This window comes from Meriones unguiculatus, chromosome 17 (genome assembly GCF_030254825.1).
Source record: "Meriones unguiculatus strain TT.TT164.6M chromosome 17, Bangor_MerUng_6.1, whole genome shotgun sequence".
NCBI lineage: Eukaryota > Metazoa > Chordata > Mammalia > Rodentia > Muridae > Meriones > Meriones unguiculatus.
The window spans coordinates 53,002,461-53,023,342 of record NC_083364.1 but is presented as its reverse complement, the minus strand read 5'-3'; the positions used below and the strand labels follow the sequence as shown (position 1 = coordinate 53,023,342).

Below are 20,882 nucleotides of genomic sequence, written 5' to 3'. Positions count from 1 at the left end.
AAAGAGCTAAATACAAAAGTCATGAAACTGTGTAGCATGGGTTATGCCCAGCTGTGGCCTTTTCAAAATTAGACATCGGTTCTTCTCATTTAATTTGTTCACCCTCTACTCATCTTGTACTAATTATCTATGCTGCAATACTGAGGTGTGGACTCTCCAGGACCTATTCTCTGCTGAACACTTGCTGTTTCATCACATACTCCAGACATAACCTTTCTAAGAAAACTAGGAATTGTTGAAGATTTAAATAGCTACCATATGAATATCTTGACCAATGCAACAAACAGTAGTACAGTTCTGAATTGATGATAGCCAATCCTATGGTTTGAGCTAGGGAAAAATTAATAAGAAATCAATTAATTTCCAATCTTTGTGATAATACCGAGAGCTTGCAGTAGTGCAGTAGTAGATTTGCTTTGCAGAAACAAAGCAAATATAATTACTTTCATTTAATTCTGGAATTACTACCAAGAAAACAAAACTGTATACCATTTTAACTGTTTGCTTATAAAGACAAGTTGTCACAACTCTTCAAGCCCTTCATCTTGCTAAACTCATCAATCCAAAGTTCCTTAACTTGCTACCATCTGAAGTTAGAGCATCAACAACTCACCAAATACCCCACTCCGGGGGAGTCACTTTGTGTAGAATTTTAATCCGGCAACATGACTGCTCTGGCAAGGGATCACATCCAAATACCTAGATCTGTGAGATCTGGCCAGAACTCAGACACACCACACACCTTTAATACATCTGGCTAGAATACACATTTTTAACCTCTATGGCTGGAATGAAGACACACCCTTAGTACCTACCTTTAATCCCAAACAATATCTAATTGAGAAACAGACAAAGTGATGAATCAGAGAAAGATTTGACAGAATAGGATAGTATCACAAAAACAGTACAGGAAGGAGAGGCTGTCTAAGAGGGCACAGGGAGAGGCAGTGTGGTCTGAGAGTTGAGTTCACTCAGCCAGTTGGAAGTCATTGTGGAGTCAGTGCAGTGAAGCTGAGTTTGGTGAAGTTTAGTTGAGTTCTTCATGAATTTGTACAGTTCAGTTCAGGTCAGCAGAGGCAGTTGCAGGGAGAGAATAAAAAGGAGCCAAAAGATTAGAACAAATTGCTGTAGTTAGAGGTCACGCAGAACAATTCAGTCAAATGTCGAGAGAAGCCAGATTGAATCAGTCAGTTTGGAGAGGAGTTTGAGTCAGAGAAGGGTTGAACCAGCCAGCCAAAAAGAGCAACTAAGGTTTGGAGAAGGGTCTATCTCATCCCCTCACCTGAGTAAATAGAAACATTTACAACTTTGAGACCTCTCTTTAAGATGGCTCTTAAACTCTCTAAGTATTCTTCCATAATTTCCACATTTTGAGAAATTGTCCACAGTTAATGAGGTTGGTGTTCTTCTTTAGCATTCATCTAGTAAATGCAAGCTTGGTTTATAGATAGTTTTTTTAGTGATGTATTGGGAGTGGGATAGAGTTTTCTTTCATATACATATATATTTGTCTATTTACTTTAGTGTATATGTGTGAACTTGTGGAAGGTTATTCTCTCTTTTCACCATTGTGGCTCCCAGGAATTGAACTCAGGCCACCAGACTTCCAGTGACATCTCACTGGAGCACCTGACTGCTTTTTCTATAATTAATTATCTGTTTGGGTTTCTCACAAAGTTATATGACAGTCATCTTTGATGACAACTGCTTATTTTTACAGTGGAATATGGATGACTTATTGGAGATGTGGTAGAAATGGAAATATTCATTGTCCCATTCCTCTGATGAACATGTTTTGTTGAAATTACCTTAAAAGATAAACATCTGGAAAAATTCTCTGAGAATAAGAGAATAAGAAACCACCCCAGCCTTGGTGGTTTCACAGACAGAGAACAGAGGTTCTCTGGGAGACTGTGGCTTTACATTCTGGACCAATCTTCCAATTTCAGATATCCAGTCAAAACATTTGCTCACATGGTTCCCTTCATCTCTTCATCCATTGTTCCAAACCTTTTCTGAGTTTGTGTTTTGTGTCTTCCCCATCTACTCTCCAGTAACAGAATGGGGGAGGGGGCAGTAAGTGTTCGGATGACTAATGCTTTCTTCTTTTGTATTGACACAAATTACCCTAAAGCCCATATTATCTACACTCAATGAGGGTGATGTTTAACTACAATGATTTTATACCAAGATGAATTAGCACAACCTAAAGCCCGTTCCTCTGTGTGGGACTCTTTCTTATCCTTATGACCTATGTCCATGCAACTACTAAGTTAAATAGGGCCAATTTATGATATGACATCACTTTCCACTTCTCCTCGTTTCTGATCTATAGCTGTGAAAAGACACCATGACCAAGGCAGCTTATAAAAGAAAGCACTTACTGTGGGAATTGTTTACCTTTTCAGAGGATGAGATCATTACGATTACAGCAGAGAGCATGATGGTAGGCAGGCATGGTGCTGGAACAGTAGCTAAGGGTTTATATTTGATTCTCAAGATGGAGGCAGAAAGAGGGCTAACTTAGGCCTGGAATGGACTTTAGAAACCTCAAAGCCCATCCCCAGGTGACACTCTTCCTCCAACAAGGCCACATCTCCTAGTCTTTCCTAAAAAGTCCACCAAGTGAGAAGCAAATATTCAAATATGTGAGCCCACGGGGAGGCGTTCTCATTCAAACCACACAGCTGAACAAGGCACTTGTGCATTCTTAGTCTAACTTCAAGTGGCCTGGCTTTCATTTGCTTGTCTATATGTAGATGAGCCTGTTCAGTGCCCAGTGTCTTATCCTAGAGATAAGGAAGCAAGGAAAAGGTAGAGATCTGCCTATACTGAGGGCTTCTGAGAAACCCAGGTTAATGTAAAGCCTAAGACCTTCCACTGATGACTATGTGTTACCTTCAGGAATATGTGTCACCATTCTTGTTTTGAGAGCAACAGAGTTCCTGTATCCTTCCACCAGAGCAACCCTTTTCATTACGCCGTGACTGTCATACATAGCAAAACATTTTATTGTAAATTATTTGGGCCATTAGTCAATGTCAATCTTTTCCCATAAGAGCATAGTCTCTGCAATGTCGGGAACCATGTTAAAGCACATGGCAATGGTTGGTGCTCTTTGCCTAATGGTGGACACTCAGCAGGACATAGAAAGAGCACAGTAAAGCTCTTCAGTGGATGGATAAAGAAAGCTGCATGAACACAAAGGGAGTCAGTTGTTTGTAGGCAATGCTTCCTAAATCAGGCTTGTCACAAAAGTTTCCACCAAAATGCAATGTGGTGAGAAAAATAAGTAAAATGGAGTGAATTTTCATAATGCCACATAGTTTGCACTGCATTTTATCCCACTCTCTTAGTATTAAAAAGCCCTCCGCCGCAATTTATAAAATGGTGGTATTACTGGGTAATAGTTTTCAGTGTTTGTGATTTTTAAATTGACATTATTTGAGAAATTTAAATTGGCTACTCTATCTCAGTCATCCAACTTCATTTCATTTTAATAGCACCCCCTCTCATAAAAGCCTGAGAGTCTGATTTCATTGATCCAAGACACGTCAAAGTATAATTTTCTAAGTAATAAAACATGAGTCTAGTACAAATATATAGTGTACAGGTATCAGAATGTTTTGAACTCATTAATGAGAAAATGAGCCAAAGTGTTACAGCTTTTCAAAGGACATGAAATGTAAAGAGGAAGAAAAGAAATTGAAATAAAATTGTAATTTAGATAAAGGACAATGAAATCTTAACCACTGGGGTTACCTTTTCCAAAGGACAAAAAAAAAAAAAAAAAAAAAAAAAAAAGCATTGAATCATTGAATCATTCACCAGGAAAGCAATAATTTGAACTATGTCAACCTTTCCTAAGTTGACATGTAACTTTAGAGAATTTGGACCTTCATCAGTAGTAAATAGTAAACCAAGCAAAATTGCATCCTCTTAGTGTGACAGGAAACTCACATGCATTCATTAAAATAGTCTCCATCTGAATAAAAAGACAGCACAGAAATCTTCTTGCTTTTTTTTCCAGTTTTAAATAATTGAAAGGAAAATTTCTCCAATCTCCGAATTTAAATCTGTTTATGTTTTTGTGCATTTATGTGTGGGATGTATATATGTGTACCTACATGTAAATACACATATATATTTATAGATTGTAACTAGGAGTAAAAAACAGTTATTATGACTTGAATCCATTAAGGTGGGTTCAGTAACTTCCCAGAGGTGCCATAACACAGTACTGCAATCCAGTGGCCTAGAGAACAGAGATGTGATGTCTTCCAGTTCAACATCAAGGTGCTGGCAGGGTAATAATTCCCTAAAGAAGCCAGGGGAGGATCTGTTCCAGGTCTCTCTCCCAGCTCTTGGTGGTTGCTTTGCTTATGGCATCAAAACCTTCCTTGTGTAGTGGTCGCATGGCAGTCTCCTTGTGTGAGTGATCACATGACACCCTCCTTACGTGAGCATTCAACATGGCAGTCTCCTGTGCAAGTCTTCTTGCTCCAGTTTCCAGACATATTATATTAGGGCCCATCTTAGTCCAGAATGACTTCAACTTGACTGACTACACCTGCAAGGACCTTATTTCCAAGAAAGGCCACTTGGAGGTAAGAGTGCTTAGAACTTCAACACGTGAACTGGAGAGGGAGTACAATTACATCTATAAAAATACATACGTTTTTACTGAGAATTTTCTTTACTCTCTAACTTTTCAGGGAAAATGATGCCAACAGCCATTCCCAAAAACACTAAGGAATGGTTCCACAGCCTTTATTAGTTTTTTGGGGCAGCCATAGCAACTAACCATGAACTGGAAGGCTTGCAAACAGAGGTCCATTTTCATAGTCTAGTGAGTTAGAGGCCAAAATCAAGATCTTCATAGGGCCACGGTCTAGATGAAGCTTCCAGAGAAGAACTATTCTGCTCCATCTGTCCTGTGGCAGAGGACAGTCCTTAGCATTCCCTGGCTTTCTTTACATCTAATTCTTTTTAACTCTGTTTTTGTGACCTGAGGTCTTAGGTAGCCCTAGCTGGCCTCCAGCTCTCTTATGTCGCTGAGGATGACCTTGAATACTGGATCGCCCTGTTTCTACCTGAGTGCTAGAATCATAGGAGTGCAGTCCTCCCTACACCTGCTTTATACAGTGAGGGAGATCAAACCCATGGCCTCATACATCCTAGGCAAGCACTCTACCATTTGATCTACAAACCCAGCCTTTTTTGTTTTCCACGTTTTAATTTTTTAATTGTCCTAGGGCTAACCATAAATGATGTGAGTTATCATAATCAAATTAAGATTAATGCACATTTGATACCAGTGAGATGAATGAATGGAACTACAATACTGTATAATATAATATGTCTACTGACTCCTTCCCATTTCTGTGCCATTGTTTTCTTTGTGTGTGTGTCAAACCTGAAAATACAAGGTTGTAATCCAATGTTATGCCTACTAAAGCAGCTAAGAAAACAACAAAGTGAAAATTCTTTATAAAAATGTTTATAGTCACCTTAAAATTTGCAATTTCTAGTCTCTACTTGTTGCCCTGAATTTATGTTACTATCTCAAACTCCCTCATTCTCATCTGGAGCTTTGCTGCCACTCATTTTCTTCATGTTGTCACTAATAATTGCATCCCATATCTATGCTTACCTGACTGTTACATGTAGCTGTTCTTAACCACATTTAAGTAAGTTAAGAAAAGAAACAAAGAGAAACCTGAATTTACGGTTTGAGGGTTCTTCTTTGGTTATCTCCTGCGTGGTCCCCCCGGCACGCTGCTGTTCTTATCAGTGTACCGACCTCTGCCCAACTGCTAAGCATCAAAATCTTGATTATTGTTGGAGCGCACCCTTAGGCCTGAACTCTACCACATTCTTCTCCAACGCAGCTCCGTTCCATTGGGGAAATTTTTGAAGCTCTGTGTTCTTGGGAATTACTTCTCCAAATACGAAAAAAAAAAATTAAGAAGCCCGGAGCCATTGTTAGGGATGGAGAGCGGGAGCAGCAGTCTCCGTTGACCTTCCCTGCCATGAAATCTCCCCTAATCTTGAGTTGAGACAAAAGAAATCAGAGTGCCAGTGTTTTTAACGCTTATTCTTGGATAGTGCTTCCTGCTAATAAGCTGGGACTGGCTGGGCTAAAGGGCCCTCGACCTCTCAACCACACTCGCAAGGAATTTAGCTTCTGCAGCTCGGTAATGGAGTGTGAGAAATGCTAGGACTCTGTCTCTTCCTGTGAGACGTTATATCCACTGATTGGCGTTTAGGAAAGGTGCCGGTCTGGCTATAGCCACCCATGTGGAGTACCAGTGCAGGGATCTGGTATCACAGCAGTTCTGGTTTTAAGTGAATATTCTCAGATCAATGCTTTTTCTTCGCTGCAGTGGTTCTCAACATTCCTAATGCTGTTCCTTTACGTTGTGATGACCCCAACCATAAAATTGTTTCATTGCCACTTCATAAGTGTAATTTTGCTGCTGTTAAGATTTGTAACATAAACATCTGATATGCAGAATATCTGATACGGGCCTCCAAAGGAGGTCATGACCTACAGTTTGAGAAGCACTGCTTTGCTGAAAACCATTGATACCAGTTCTATATAATCGAAATTGTTTGATTTAGAAGGAAATACATTTCACTAATTATACTTGTTTGACAGGAGAACAAGTTCACAAAATTTCCTGCTACTGTTCCTAATATCACTCCACAGTAATAGGTTTGGTCATTTAGTTTTAACTTGAACTAACATACAGTGGCTGTCAAAATTGGGAAAAGTAAATATATTACCAATGTTGTCTTTTGTGACATTCTGTTATTAGAAATATTTGATAAGTGGATGAGATGCTACTTCATATTTTTCTCTCACACCCTATGAGAGACTGCCAATGTTTAACAAAAGATGATTGGAGAAAAATATTTGAGAATATCTACTGTGTTTATCTTATTATAAAATTGTTTGAAAATCTACACTTGAAGTCCAAAGCAGACTTGTGTTAAAGTGAATAGTCAAAACTGAGAGCTGGGGGGCAAACCAGAGTTACTTTATGCATCAGTCCAACCACAAACATTGATCTAGGGACAACATCTCTGTTAAAGGAACAGCTAATCCTATTCATTAAACCTCTATATCAGGCCCCTACTCATGCCATTCCTTGGTCCATTTAGTGCATTAGAAATAGTTTTCATTTCAAAATAAATTAGCAAATAAATCAGTAAGTAATCTCTTGTGGACTTTATTTTAAAAGCAGAGTAGAGCATTTTAGGATGTTTTCTTGTTTGTGATTTCATGTATTAATATTCCCCGTGATGTGCCTTGAAAGTGATTGTCAGTTTACAAAATGTGACATCTATAAATGTGCTTTAATTACTCATTCATTTCATTCATTTAGTCAACAAAAACTTATTGAGTAAATACTGAGCCAGGCTGCTCTGAATTCTGCGTATACTAGTGTGGGAGATAATCAAGATCCATGTCTCTCACAGCTTGCTAACCATTGCCTTAACCAGAGAAGCGTGCAGCGTGTCAAACTGGATACAGTGGTTCACTATTCAAGCACCGTCAGGAAAAAAAGCAGTCATTCCCATTAGCTGCTGGGAGTGTTGACTCTCATAGCTACATCTCTGTCTCTCTTTTGAGATTGTGCTCTGTCAAAGGGACCTTCCTTGTCCAAGGTTGCAGCACCTCCTCTAGAACATCTTGTAACCAATTACTGGTTAAAGTGAAGCAGGAAGACCTGTTGTGCCTGTCAGTCTGTGAGTGACTCTGAAGAGATAGTACAGCCCTGAAACACCCGAAAGGACTATGTGAGGCTTCGGTTACCGTTCTGTTATTGTTCGATTTTTGTCGCTGTCCACTTCTGCTCCTCCAGCAGTCCACACACAGTCTCCGTTTCGTACTATTTCTAGGAAACTCAATGTAAGAAAAATGATGGGTACCAGAAATAGTCCTAGAAGGTGGAAACTAAGTAAGTTCTTTTGAACGACATCACTTCCTTCTCAATGGTGGAAAAATGAATTATAACTGTCACCGACCTTTAGAGAAGCTTGGACTGCTAACCCCACAACTCTGGTACAAGAGAACCAGGCTCTGATGAAGAAATGGTACCCTGGGGCTGGGGGTGGGGATATCTAAGTGAATACACTTGAGACCCTAGGAGTCCAAATCTAATTGAACCTGGTGGGCATTGGAAAGTGCTCCACTCCTCTCTGCTAAGCACAGATCTGTCCTTCTTTCACACAGATGATCCAGTGATGGCCTCTTAAAAGACAGCACCATGATAGCTCCACCCATCTCCTAGCCAATAGCCCTTGATTTAAGGTCAAATCTTCGCTCAAACCATCTGAGCAATTTGGGGTCTGCTAAGAAAGCAATGGGAACCACACCATAAGACAACAGGCTACCTCACTGAACTGGTGGAAACACAAGTGGATATATGAGACCAGAACACAAGGTTGCTGTCCTACAAAATACAACAGGTGAGCTGGAAAGATCAATCAGTGGTTAAGAGCATGTATTACTCTTGCAAAGCAAAACAAACAAAACCCTTGAGTTCAATTCCCAGATCAAAGGGAACTGTCAGGCAACTCACAGCCTCCTGTTAGCTGCAGCTCCGGTATATCTATCACTCTGTTATGGACTGCTCATGTGCCTGACTCATAGTGCTGTGATGAAACAAACACCATGACCAAAAGCAGCTTGAGGAGGAAAGAGATAACTTAGCTCACAGTTCCATATAACAGTTCATCACCATAAACAGTGAGGGCAGGAACTCCAGCTAGGCAGGAACCTGGAGGCAAGAGCTGATACTGAGGCCACAGAGGAGTCCTGCTCACTGGCTTGCTCCACATGGTTTGCTCAGCCTGATTTCTTACAGAACCCAATAACTACCAGCTCAGAAAAGGCCACACCCACAGTGGGCTTAGCATTCCCTCATGAATGACGAACTAAGAAAATGACCTACAGCCAGATCATAGGGAGACATTTTCTCAGTTGAGACTCCCTTTTCTCTGATGACACTAGCATGTGTCAAGTTGACATAAAACTAGCCAACACAGGACAAGTGCACATACGTGTAATTCAAAAAATTGAAAATAAATCGTAAAGAGAAATATAGAACATATACATATATATTTATTTATTTATTTATGAAAGATCTTGATATGTGAGTATTCTCCTATAATACATAACACTTTAACCAAGGCCATAAAATCTGTTAGGATGTCTCTGGAGGCTGCAAGAAAGCTGTGACCTACACCAGAGTTTGGTTGTTTGGTTGTTCTTTTTCTTTCTTGTATTCTTTTCTTTTTCTTTCTTTCTTTCTTTCTTTCTTTCTTTCTTTCTTTCTTTCTCTCTCTCTCTCTCTCTCTTTCTTTCTTTCTAGACAAAGTTTTTCTGAGTAGCTCTGGCTGTTCTGGAACTCACTCTGTAGACCAGGCTGTCAGCAAATTCAGAGATCCGCCTGCCTTTGCTTTCCGAGTGCTGGGATCAAAGCGTGGGCCACCAGCTTCCATCTATACCCCAACTTATTGATCTGCATGTGGTCATTGTGAAGAAAGCACTGGCAACAGTAAAAGATACCTGAACACACGATGACAGAAAATTAATTCAGAATCAAATGCGGATCAAATCCTGGAGCTTCTGTGAGCTCTCACAGTGCAACCATAGGACTTGGCTGCAGTCTTGGTTCTGAGCCTGCAGTGCCCACTTCCCGCTGTATGATGACCCTATGCTGAGACAGGTCAGTTCAGATTCCAAATTACTTCGCTTTATGAATTGCAGTGTTTTGATGGTATTGCAAGGCCCTCTGCTCCTGCAGGAAAAAAAAAATGGTTTGGAGCAAAGATTTATATTGTTTTCCTATAATCATTTCTCAACAAAAGTATCAAATTCATTTATCTTTCCTTTAGGGTGTGTAAAAGTGTGTGATTTTTTTTTAAACTACTGTTTGAGTTGCTGACTTAAGTTTCATAAAAATTACTAAAGTAAGCTGAGCATGGTAGCACACTCCTGTAATCCCAGCACTCAGGGAAGCAGAGACAGGGGGATCTCTTGAGTTCAAGGCCAGCCTGCTCTACAAAGCAAGTCCAGACAGCCAAGGCTACACAGAGAAATCTTGTCTCAAAAAAACAAACAAACAAAAATACTAAATGAATTTTGGATTAGTATCTGGACAGAATTTCCAACAATTTCTGAAATGGCCATAAATATGCTACTTATCTATACAAAATGTCACTCTGAGCATAGACAATTTCAAAAACAACAACAAAAAAAAACATCAACTCTGAAAACCATTGACAGTGTTCTGTGTCCTGCAGCATTATTAAATGTCTAGCCAGGACTCCATTCTTTATGTAAAATATAGATGAGCACATTTATATCATTAGCATGCAAATTTGCTTTCCTTGTTAGTAGTTTGTGAAATTATATGAATACAGAAGAATTGTTTTAAAATTAATTTATTTATGAGTTATTTGCAGTGTATGTTTGGTCTGCATACCTATTTTACATACCTATGTTTCCAGAGTCATATGAACATTTCTGAGGCAAAAGAGGGTGCGAAGGGAAAGTGTTCAAGGAGGCTCTTCTGTGCCACACGATTGCTAAGTCTTTTCAGGGAGTTGAGGAGGAAACCAAAAGGCTTAGACAGAAAGCATACGAGACTGAATGCATTTCTCAAGGCCTACAAATCATCCTTCTGCCATCTCTGCTACATAAGAGGACCCAGAGAATGCCAGTTACCAAGCAACCAGAAAATGAGCAGTGTGCTGCTGAGGACACTGGCCTCATTGTGAGACTCAGAAGTAGCTGTTTTCTTTGGGTCGTGACCACCATCACTCACCAGGCCTGCATTAGCAACTCTCAGCTCACAGGACTACACCACATTGTGGGTTGATGTAGCATCCTTGGGACCAAAGATAAAGGAGAGAACCAGCTGATGTTGGTCGATAGTGGAGTTAACTTGGCATGTGCTGGCAAGTGGCAGACTGCTGCTGTACCATTCAGGCATAGTCTTGTGTCTTAGCTCCCTTAGAACCAGAGTCTGGGGCAACAGAATTCTGGAGGCCCAAGCCAAGGTGTTGTGAAGACCATATTCCATCTAGGGGCTTCAAGTAAATAATCCCTCCTGGAAATGCCACCTACTGGTGGTTGCTGGAGGTCCTTAGCAGTCTTGGCTTGTGGCCATGTAACTCTCAGCCTCTGACTTACATATCTTTCCTTTTTTTCCCCATGTGTCTCTAAATTCTCTTTTCCTCTTTTTTTGTTGTTGTTGTGTGTACATGCAATGTGTATGTTCATGTGTATGCATATGTATATGTATTTACATGTGTCTGTACATGTGTTCATACATGTGGGGGCCAGAAGATACAATGAGTTGTAGTTACTCAGTACATTCAACATGCCTTTCTCTTTTTATAAAAAAATTGTCTCTTGTTTGTTTCTTTGTTTGATCAGATCTCTCACTGGTGTGGAACTTACAAAGCAGACTTGGCCAACCCCGGGATTCCACCTATCCCAGCCTCCTGGTGCTGGAATCACAGGTATGTGCTGCTCCACCCGCTTATTTTGTTTTTAACATGGGTTCTGAAGGCTGAACTCAGTCCTTGTGTTTGTCCAGCATGACCTTTACCATGTGAGTCATCCTCCAAGCATCCCTGCCATGTTTTTTATAAAATACTTGTTAATGGAAGTAGGGCCAACCATAACCCATATGAACTCATCTTAATGACCATCTCTGTACCTAGCCAGTTTCCAGGCAAGGTAACATTCACAAGCACGAGGAGTTAGAACTTCCACATTTGCTTTGGGGGATATAGTATATATAGCACGGAATACCCCGGATGCCAGAACTGAGAAATTCTCGTTAAGAATGACCTTCCACAGAGCACTGGACTGTCTGCTTAGGTACCCAGTGTGTGGGAAGAAAAGAGGCCCAAGCTAAAGGTGTATGCACTCTCGTGCCGAGTGAGCAGTTCAGAAGAGACGCACACGGGGGAAAGGCACACGTCGGGTATGGCAGTAACACAATGAGGGCTATGAAGATCTAGCCCAGTTCTCTCAGTGTAGCAGTGACTTCAGATAGCCAACACCACTCCAGATTATGGATGGAGAAACAGAATTGGAGAGAAAGGGGCTAATTTGTAGCACAGAATTTGGGACTTGCATGTTGAAACCCTCTTTCTTTAGTCTTTCTCTGGCTGCTCCAGGAGTTCCTGGACCACACGGAGGGGCACAGGTGCATGAGAGCCAGTGGGCACATGCCTCAGCCTCTCTGATCCCACCAGAATATTTCTTGGTTGTGTTTTACAGGTTCTCAGAGGGTCTAGGTGGGACTGAGCTCTGAACTCAGTGGTAACCAGCTTGCTAACAAGCTCTTCCCTGGCCTTCTCCATCACCCTACCTAACTTCCATTCACATCCTCTCTTGTGCTTGCTTGAATCTTCTTGCGAGTGAGTGGCTGCCATAGCTTTGGTGTCAGAAGATATATACAAAATAAGGCGAAAACTCTGATGCTAATGTCACACCTACAGTCTCTCAGAGTTCTTCACATTCTTTAGCATACAAGTCAAAGTCCCTCTTCACACCAGCCAAAGGGCTGCTCCTTCCTCTGTGGTGTAGCACTTGCTGCATCACTGTGGGCTCACTTTGGCTGAGAAGCCTCACAGGGGTGTCTATAGTCCTCAAGCAAACATCATACTATGTGTACTTATTTCCTGTGGGACAAGTGCATGGGGCTTTTTAAAAAAAATAAGGATCTGGAATATTTGGGTCTGAATATGGAGAAGGGAGGCTATTTGGACCTATAGTTTGTGAAAAAATATAACACTGGTGAACTTGTTTGAAGTCTTCTCTAGGGTCAAACACTACAAGTAGTGAGAATACACTAAATAGTTTTGTTGGTTTTGTCTTAGGTGTGTAGGTTTGCTTACAGCCCTTTGTGAATCTCTATAAATCCAACTCTAGCATGGAAAGCTTGGATGCGTCTATGCCTTTACCTTCTGAGCCCACACTACATGGTATAATCACTTTTTTAAGCAGTATATAACAGGAGATTGCCAAGGGAACTCTATAAAAAGAATAAGAAAGAAAGGGTCTGGACAGGAAACAGGTTGTCATGTAGGAATGAACCTCTGTTCCAGCTGTGTGGAAAAGAGAAACTGGCCCCATTGTGCTGGTAGTATTGGTCCTCATGGCCATTGCCTCTGAAAGAAGATAGATTACAGAAGGCAGCCTCAGGAGCCCACTCATAGGATCTGGTGATGGTTGATGCCAGTTGACACATCAGCATGACTCATTTGTTGTCCTCTGCTCTGTACACACAAAAAAAAAATCTATTTTTTGGGAAAAAAAGTGCAAACTAGAGGTGAAAATAAAGGGCTGGCAGCTCTGAGATTCCCTCTCCTAGGAGGTGGCCAATCACACTCATTGTCTCCATTGTTCCTATTGACACCAGCTAGCCAGTCACACCTCCTAGTTTTATTTTTGGCTCAAAAAGTAAACCTTCATTCACCCTCCTTTCCCAAGCAGATGATAAAAATCCTAAATCAACAGAACTATCGCCAGCTCCCTGTGCGCCTCCCCACAGTGCTGGAACTAGGGAAGAAAGACACAGCATCCTTGAATAACAATCATTATTCAAGTACATTTTTCGATGGATTTCAATACACTACATGTTGTCTTGCGTGCTCAACAACATTAGCTACATTGATCTTCACAACAGTTCTACAGGGCACATATCATTAGGATGCCTGTTTAACAGAAGTGACCATTGAGACTTGGCATGTTCAAGTAACTTGCCTTTCCTTAGAGCCAGAAAGGTCAGAGCCAGGCTTTGAATGCCTGTCCTGTGCCCCCTCAAAGGGTAGATAGCTACAGAAGAAGAAAGAATGACAGGGATGAATGGGCAGTCAACAACATAGGAGTAGGTTGTCTGGGTTCAACCGGGGGAGGGGGGCACAAAACCAGCAACAGATGTGTATAAAGTCTAAAGAGGATTTTTATGTCTATTTTTCAGTGATGACAGGCAATTTGTAGAGCTGACACAGCAGGTGTGAAGTCTGTAGGAGAAGACTAGGACAAGAGAAAACAATTAGGACCCAGTAGCAGTTGCTAGGCACTCACTCAAGGAGGATTTAAGCCTCTTTAAAGAGGCTTCCAACTGAGCAAGTCCGAAACACTTGGAGGTGAGGTGAAAGTGGAGAGCACATAGTTGGGGTTATCTGTTTTTCCTAGAGGGTAATCGCTGTCTTGATCACCTTAGTTCAGCTGATCAGGGGCTGTAGTCACAAGTACAGTCCCTGCCCGCCAGCACCTAGATAAGTGGCAGAATGGCAGGCTGGAGGTGTGGCTAGGCTCCAGTGTTGACAGCCTTCAACTCCTCCTGGAGAATTGCCCATATACCTCACCTTAACCAGAATTGTGCCTAGGCGGCAGGCTCAATAAAAAGTCATCATAGGAAGCAAGTGAATTTTAAAGACACAGAGAAGGGAGTGAGGGAGAGGAAACAAGATCTGCAAGGAAGAACAGGGAAGAGACTCAACACCTAAGGCATCCTTGAGAAAGGCTGTAATCCTCAAACTCCCACAGAGACTCCAGTGCAGAAGTAAGTGGCAACTTCCTAGTGTTTACAGGTGAAAAGGGAACCTTCAGTGGGGTGTGGAGCTACCTAAAGGACACAGTGCATGATGCACAGAGAACCTAATAGACCAAAGTACAGGGAGAAGGTGATGGGGTGAGCACCATGAGCTGGAATCGAGCTGACCATCTTTTATTTCTCACACACTTTACATATGTAACCTAACATACAGTTGGTAGTCATTTTTCAAAGTAGCTGTGTTCTGTCATATCCACCACAAACACTGAGTTGAGGAATACTGAACCATTGCTCCTAGGGGAAATTGTGGATCAGGTTCTTAGGAGACCCAGGTCATAATGTTTTCATCAACCACTCATGGCTAACTTGACTTAGGCTGTGTTTCTCTTAAAAGACACCTTATTCAACACGTGCAGTTAATTAACGCTTGGTTCATGGCCAACAGCACTATTACTCATACCTGCACAAAGCTTACTCAAGACATGCATTTCCTCTACAAGGCTTTACTGTGCTTACAAACGCTGATCAACATTTCAGTTCTACAAAGAAACATCTATGCATAGAAAAATAACCAACCAAAAATGCTTAAAGCTAACAAGACCACAAAAAGGACACTTGTTTACAAAATGACCACTGAACCATAAAAGGCAGAAAATCACTTTGTTGAGTTTCAGTGGAGGCTGTGCCTACGGGTTGACAGATTTTTTTTTTTACTTTTCTGTACCTATCTATGAGTGACTATGAGACCACTCCCAATATTAAGTTGGAGATCACAAATAAATTTTTAGCCAATGTGTGAATGGAAAGGATAGGATCTGAAAATAATGACCATCAACAGTATGTATGAGACTTTATTGTTAATATAAATGTTTAGAGAGTCACAGTACTCAGCACTATTGATGACATCACTCTAGACAGATTTATGATTATGTGCACAGCACACCAAACAGTAAGACTGAGCAAGCAATCCATTATTCGTGGTCTTCTGAGTTTGGGGCATCCTGGCTCTGAAACTCCTTGGCTTAAAATCTGCTGACCAAGTATGTTTGTGGTTTTTGTTTAACCACAGAGGCTACTCTTCTTTGAGTTTGGGACCATGGTTCATCGAATTCTATTGTGTTTATCCTGTCTACTTGTGGTTTCTCCACTGTGGATGGATCTATGACAAGTGTTTGACTGTCCTGCTCTCCTGCATGCTTACTGCAAGTGCAGTGGAAGACACCTGTTTGCTGACTCTGCCCTGGACAAGGAAATGTGTATACAGCCAAGAGCCAACAGGCTTCTAACAGTATTAGCACTGCTCTTGAATAAACTAAGTACTGGCCAGAAACTCTCATTTCCCTAGTTCAGGCCTGCTGCCCTTTTCTAGACATATGTTCCTCATCTCAGCCACTGAAGATTCCAGTCAGTTTGGGTTATAATGACTCTCTGCCTGTTACTGGAGGTCTTCCTAATAAGGTCTTCCTTTAACTAAACTGAGTTAGTTAAAACACCACGCCCTGCTTCTTCTCTTTCCATCACTGAAGCGACTTCTTTACAGCAGAGAAAAGAAAATTAATCAAAATGGAATTTCTTTGGCCTAGCAGCATAATATCAGCATCTTGACTCCTCCTCCCCCTGACACTATTCTTCACTAAAAGGAATAAACAGCAAAGCGATGTATAGGCGATGTATGCCTATAATGCCTGGAAGGTGAGGTAGGAGGGTTGCCAGTTCAAGGCCAGCCTGGGCTAAATAGTGAGAGCCTGCATCAAAAAATCCAAAAGAAAATAAATAACAAACGTGAATGGCCATTCCGTACTTGCACTGGAGGACACTTCCTGCCCTGCCCATGACCTTTGTCCTTCTTTTCTACTCAAGGGTACCGCTTGGTCATGAAAATCCTTTCTTGTTCCACCATCATAGACAACGTTACACTCATATCTGACAGCATAGCAAACCACACAAAGACATCTTTAGTAGCATGTGTAGGGGAAGACAGATTAACATACACTATAAGAGGGGTCAATGAGTCTTTTCTAACAAATGAGCCAGCTTTTATTGGCTTCATTATTTTTCATGGTGATTTATAAATTGAGGAAGTTCCGGAAGGATATGTCAAGAGTCATTATACTTTGTAAAACTGCTGCTGGAATTTTGTGTGTTTGTATATTTGCATGTTTTTTTTCTTTCTGTCAAAAAATAGTCAAATACTATTCAAAATGAGAATAATAAAAATAAAGGATTGTATTTCCAAATCATCATATAATGTCTGTATAAAGGAAAACAAGTGTTTTGGACAGACTAGAATTTTAGGTAGCTCATGAATGTTAAACACAGAATACAAAAATATGTGTTTATGTTCTCCTGTTGTCTGGTTTTAAAAAGCAAACACATGTTGCTTTTGTTCTAAGAAACATGCATTTTTGCATTTCAAAATAATTCAAACTTACTTCTTAACTACACTAAAAGAAAATGAATGTATAATATGTTTGTTTCCATTTTTAAATATTTTTAATATCCCAGCAAATTGCGTACATGACCCAAATCAAAGAAGTTTCCTCAGCTCACTGGGTAACCATATCAAAAGACAATGAATGTTCTTTTGAGGCGTCAGGGGTTACCAGTAGCACACTTATGCTCTTGGCATTTTTAGCAGAAGCTCCTTTGATATGAGTCTGTACAGTAGTGTGTATGATGAGTAAAATACACACCACATGGTAATAAAATGAATAGAGTGCCTGTCATCCCAGAGAAAAAGTCTCTCAGAAAGAAAAGAAAATTACCATCTAAACTGCATGATATACAAAGTTATTCCTTAATTCCAGGCCCCCCAAAAAGTGAATTGAGGGCTCTCTTTTCCCTCTGAAAGCAGATAACCAAAATGACGATAATAGTTGAGATATTATTTTGGCTTTATTCTATGTTGATAAGGTTTTTTTTTGGTATAGCTATTAACTTGTCAAACAATTTTCACCTTTTTCTCTTGATAAAATATTATTCAATTCTTATTTTGCCATTTAAAAAAAGTAAGTCTTTTCATTATTAGGATCATAGTTTGTATATGTTATTGAAGTTTGCTAATAGGCTAGACATTTTTGCTCATGTTCTGAAGAATAACCTGATGGAGAGGCTGAGCTATGGGGCTTGCTTCAGTAATTTCAAAATTTTTGTTTGGCAGGCATAGTAAAATCAGTGGTAATGATGCCTCATTTCCACAGTGCCTTTCATCTGGAGAGCTCAAAACATCACACATTTACAGCCTATTACTACTAGGTCATGCTCGCAGCATAGGAGAAGAAATATATTTTGGAAATGTTTAATATTTTGCATCCTTTCTCTTCCTTCTTAGATTTGTCGGTGCCTTTGGAACTTTTAAAGAAAATTTCATTACTTGCACAACTTGGAGAAAAGTCTTCACCCAATATAGAGGTTCTAGAATACCGCATAAGGTATTGGGTGTATGTGGGGGGGGGGGAGTGTCTTAGCACATTCAAAAGAAAGCGTCATGAATTTAAGGTATTTGTAACATTTCACTTATCTCTGACGTACCACTCTCTATATATTTCAGCCTTTTAATAGCGATATATTCATAACAACTATTAGGAAGCCAAACAGTAGGACGCTTACCTCCATCTATGTAATCATTTGTAATAAGAAGTTGTTGGCACTTGTAATAATCGGGTCTAAGTAGGCAGTGATGTGCTAATTTACTCTTCTTACCCTAGCTGAAACTTGTGCTGGGGATGTAAAGATAGTATGGCTGTCAAGGTGCCTGGTGTCAGTTCTTCGGTACTGTGGTGGTTTGAATGAAAATGGCCCCATCTGCTCATGTCTTTGTCACCAGGGAATGGAGCTGTCTGAAGATGACACCTGTTAGGAGGTGAGGTCTTGTTACAGAAGGTATGATCTTGATGGAGGAAGTGTGTCACTTGGGGTGGGCTTTGAGATTTCATAAACTCCTGCCAGCTAGGCCTGGTCTCTCTCTCTCTCTCTCTCTCTCTCTCTCTCTCCTACTAATGTGAATCAAGATGTTATTCTCATTTACTTCTCCAGCACTATGTCTGCCTGTCTGCTGCCTTGCTCCTTGCCATGACAATAATGGACTCACCTCTGAAACTATAAGCCAGCCCTAATTAAATGCTTATATATAAGCATTTATATATAAGCATGCATATTATATGAGTTGCCTTAGTCATGATGCCTTTTCACCGAAATGGAACAGTGAGTAAGATAGGTATCAAGCTGCCATTCATCATTATGTATTTTTTTAGCAATGTATCAGCTCATCACTTCCAGAAGTCGAATATGAGAATATTCATTATTAGAAATTATCAGTTCAACTCTTTCTTAGTTGAACTTATCAGGATTAAGAGGTTTAAAATATTTTTGACATAAAAGAAGAAATTTTTACAAAATGTGAGTAGTAGCAGTGTTCATGATAAGAATTCATTAGTGACTAAATTACTTATCAGCATCTAAAACGCAGCTTAACAACAATTAAAAAATGCTGCACAAGTATGATAGATACTGTTGAAAATTAGAAGATAATTGGCAGCTGAGAGAGGACTTATTTCATCATGGGTTGTGGTTTCAAATGCTGCTGTCTTTTGACATGTAAGGAGGACATTATGGAAAATAGCATATTCTTTTAGATAAAATAGGACATGCAGCATTCTATCAGCTAAAATGCTATGTAATAATGGCAAAAATGTAAAGATTGCTTGACAGTAAAAAATAGTGAAACACATGTAACCCTACTGGCAAATGATAGTGAAAGCAAAGATTGAGGACAAAATGAGCAAAATGATTAAGAACTTGAGATTGTCAAATCAGAGTTTTTATTTTAGAATTTCAGGCGTGAACAGAAAGTAAAGACGCAATTGTTATTCAGAGGAAGGCAAAGTGAATAAATTTCTCCAAAGACTGCTGAAGCTACTAATACTGTCTGGTCAGAAAAAAAATCTTTCACATTTCTCTCACATAATCTAAATAAAAGAGTTTGTTAAAACTTTAAAACATTATCTTAATTAAATCGCACACCTGATGTAGTATTTTAAAATGTTATCAATACGTTAATGTAATTAATAAACAATCACAGGAAGTGAGGTGAGGCTGAGCACAGACGATGCCAGACAACACCCAGTTGGGCAAACAGGAAGATTTTACTAGCATGGCCAAGCTTTGGTGCATGCTTTCCATTGTGTTCAGGAAGAGGTCTAGTCACTGGAGGTATTCATGAGATTAAGGAAAATGACAAATTAAATGCCAATCCGTGCAGACCACTGCATTCTCACAGTGGTGTTGGATCTTATGGGGGAAAATAGAAAAACAATGCATATCATAAGTACAGCTAAAAAAAAAATCAGAAATTTGAGGCTGGAGAGAAACTCAGCAGTTAAGAATTTATGCTTCTCTTCCAGAGGACCAAGATTCTTTCCCAGCACCCACATCAGGTAGCTTAAACCATTTGTAATTCCAATTCTAGTGGATCTGTCATCCCCATTTTTTTCTGCTGCACCAATATTCGTTCAGTATATGCAGGCAAATATACTTTTAAAATTCAAAACTTTCTATCCTTTGTAATTTTTAAGTTCTCTTCTGCACATGGAAACCATTATATATCTAATGCACTTCACATATTTATTTAAAAAAATTGCTCATATCTTGTCCTAACATGGCCTCATCCCAGACCTAACATTTTGCTACCAGAACAGACAGTAGTAAGTCAATACTGAAAAAGAGCCAGTTGGCGGACTCACACTGTTTGATTTCAAATCTTATTTTAAAGCCATAGTCAACAGAACAATGTGGCACCGATTTGAAGAGAGACTACAGAGTCCAGTGAGACAAAACCAAAGAAACATCTTCAAGTTTCTCACAAAGGTAGCAAGACACTTCAAAAGGCAAAGAGATTCTTTTTAATAGACTGTTCTGGGAAAATTGACTTACTACCATCAAAAATACAACCCTTTAACTCAGAATATGAATGAAGTCAGCTTACTCACACACAAATAATAAAAGAATGAATCAGTTCGTAACGGACTGTTTACAACTATGAATATTCAATAAAAATAACATAGGACAAATCTCTGACTACAGCTATGCGGAGTGATCTTAATATGTGCCACAATTAAGAGTTAGAAAAGAAAGTAGCCGATGACTTCAGAGTCGTCAAAATTAGGACGCCATCTGTGTCTAGATGCGTCAAGAAAGTGAGGAGGGGATCCACAGAGCAGGAAGCAGAACTGCGTGTTCCTTATCTGATAAAAGCCTGATATCCAGAATGTGTGGGAATGTAGGCTAGTG

At 40.0% G+C, this 20,882-nt stretch overlaps 1 long non-coding RNA gene across 1 annotated transcript in view; it reads left to right on the top strand.

Annotated features, from left to right (window-relative positions):
- Nucleotides 1–18,048, top strand: part of LOC132648756 (uncharacterized) — a 60,889-nt gene extending 42,841 nt beyond the window's left edge. Inside the window, exons 2-4 of the long non-coding RNA XR_009587156.1 lie at nt 8,243–8,478; nt 11,456–11,541; nt 17,926–18,048. This is a non-coding gene — a long non-coding RNA (uncharacterized LOC132648756). The remainder of the gene's footprint in view (nt 1–8,242; nt 8,479–11,455; nt 11,542–17,925) is intronic.
- The last annotated feature ends 2,834 nt before the right edge of the window (nt 18,049–20,882 follow it).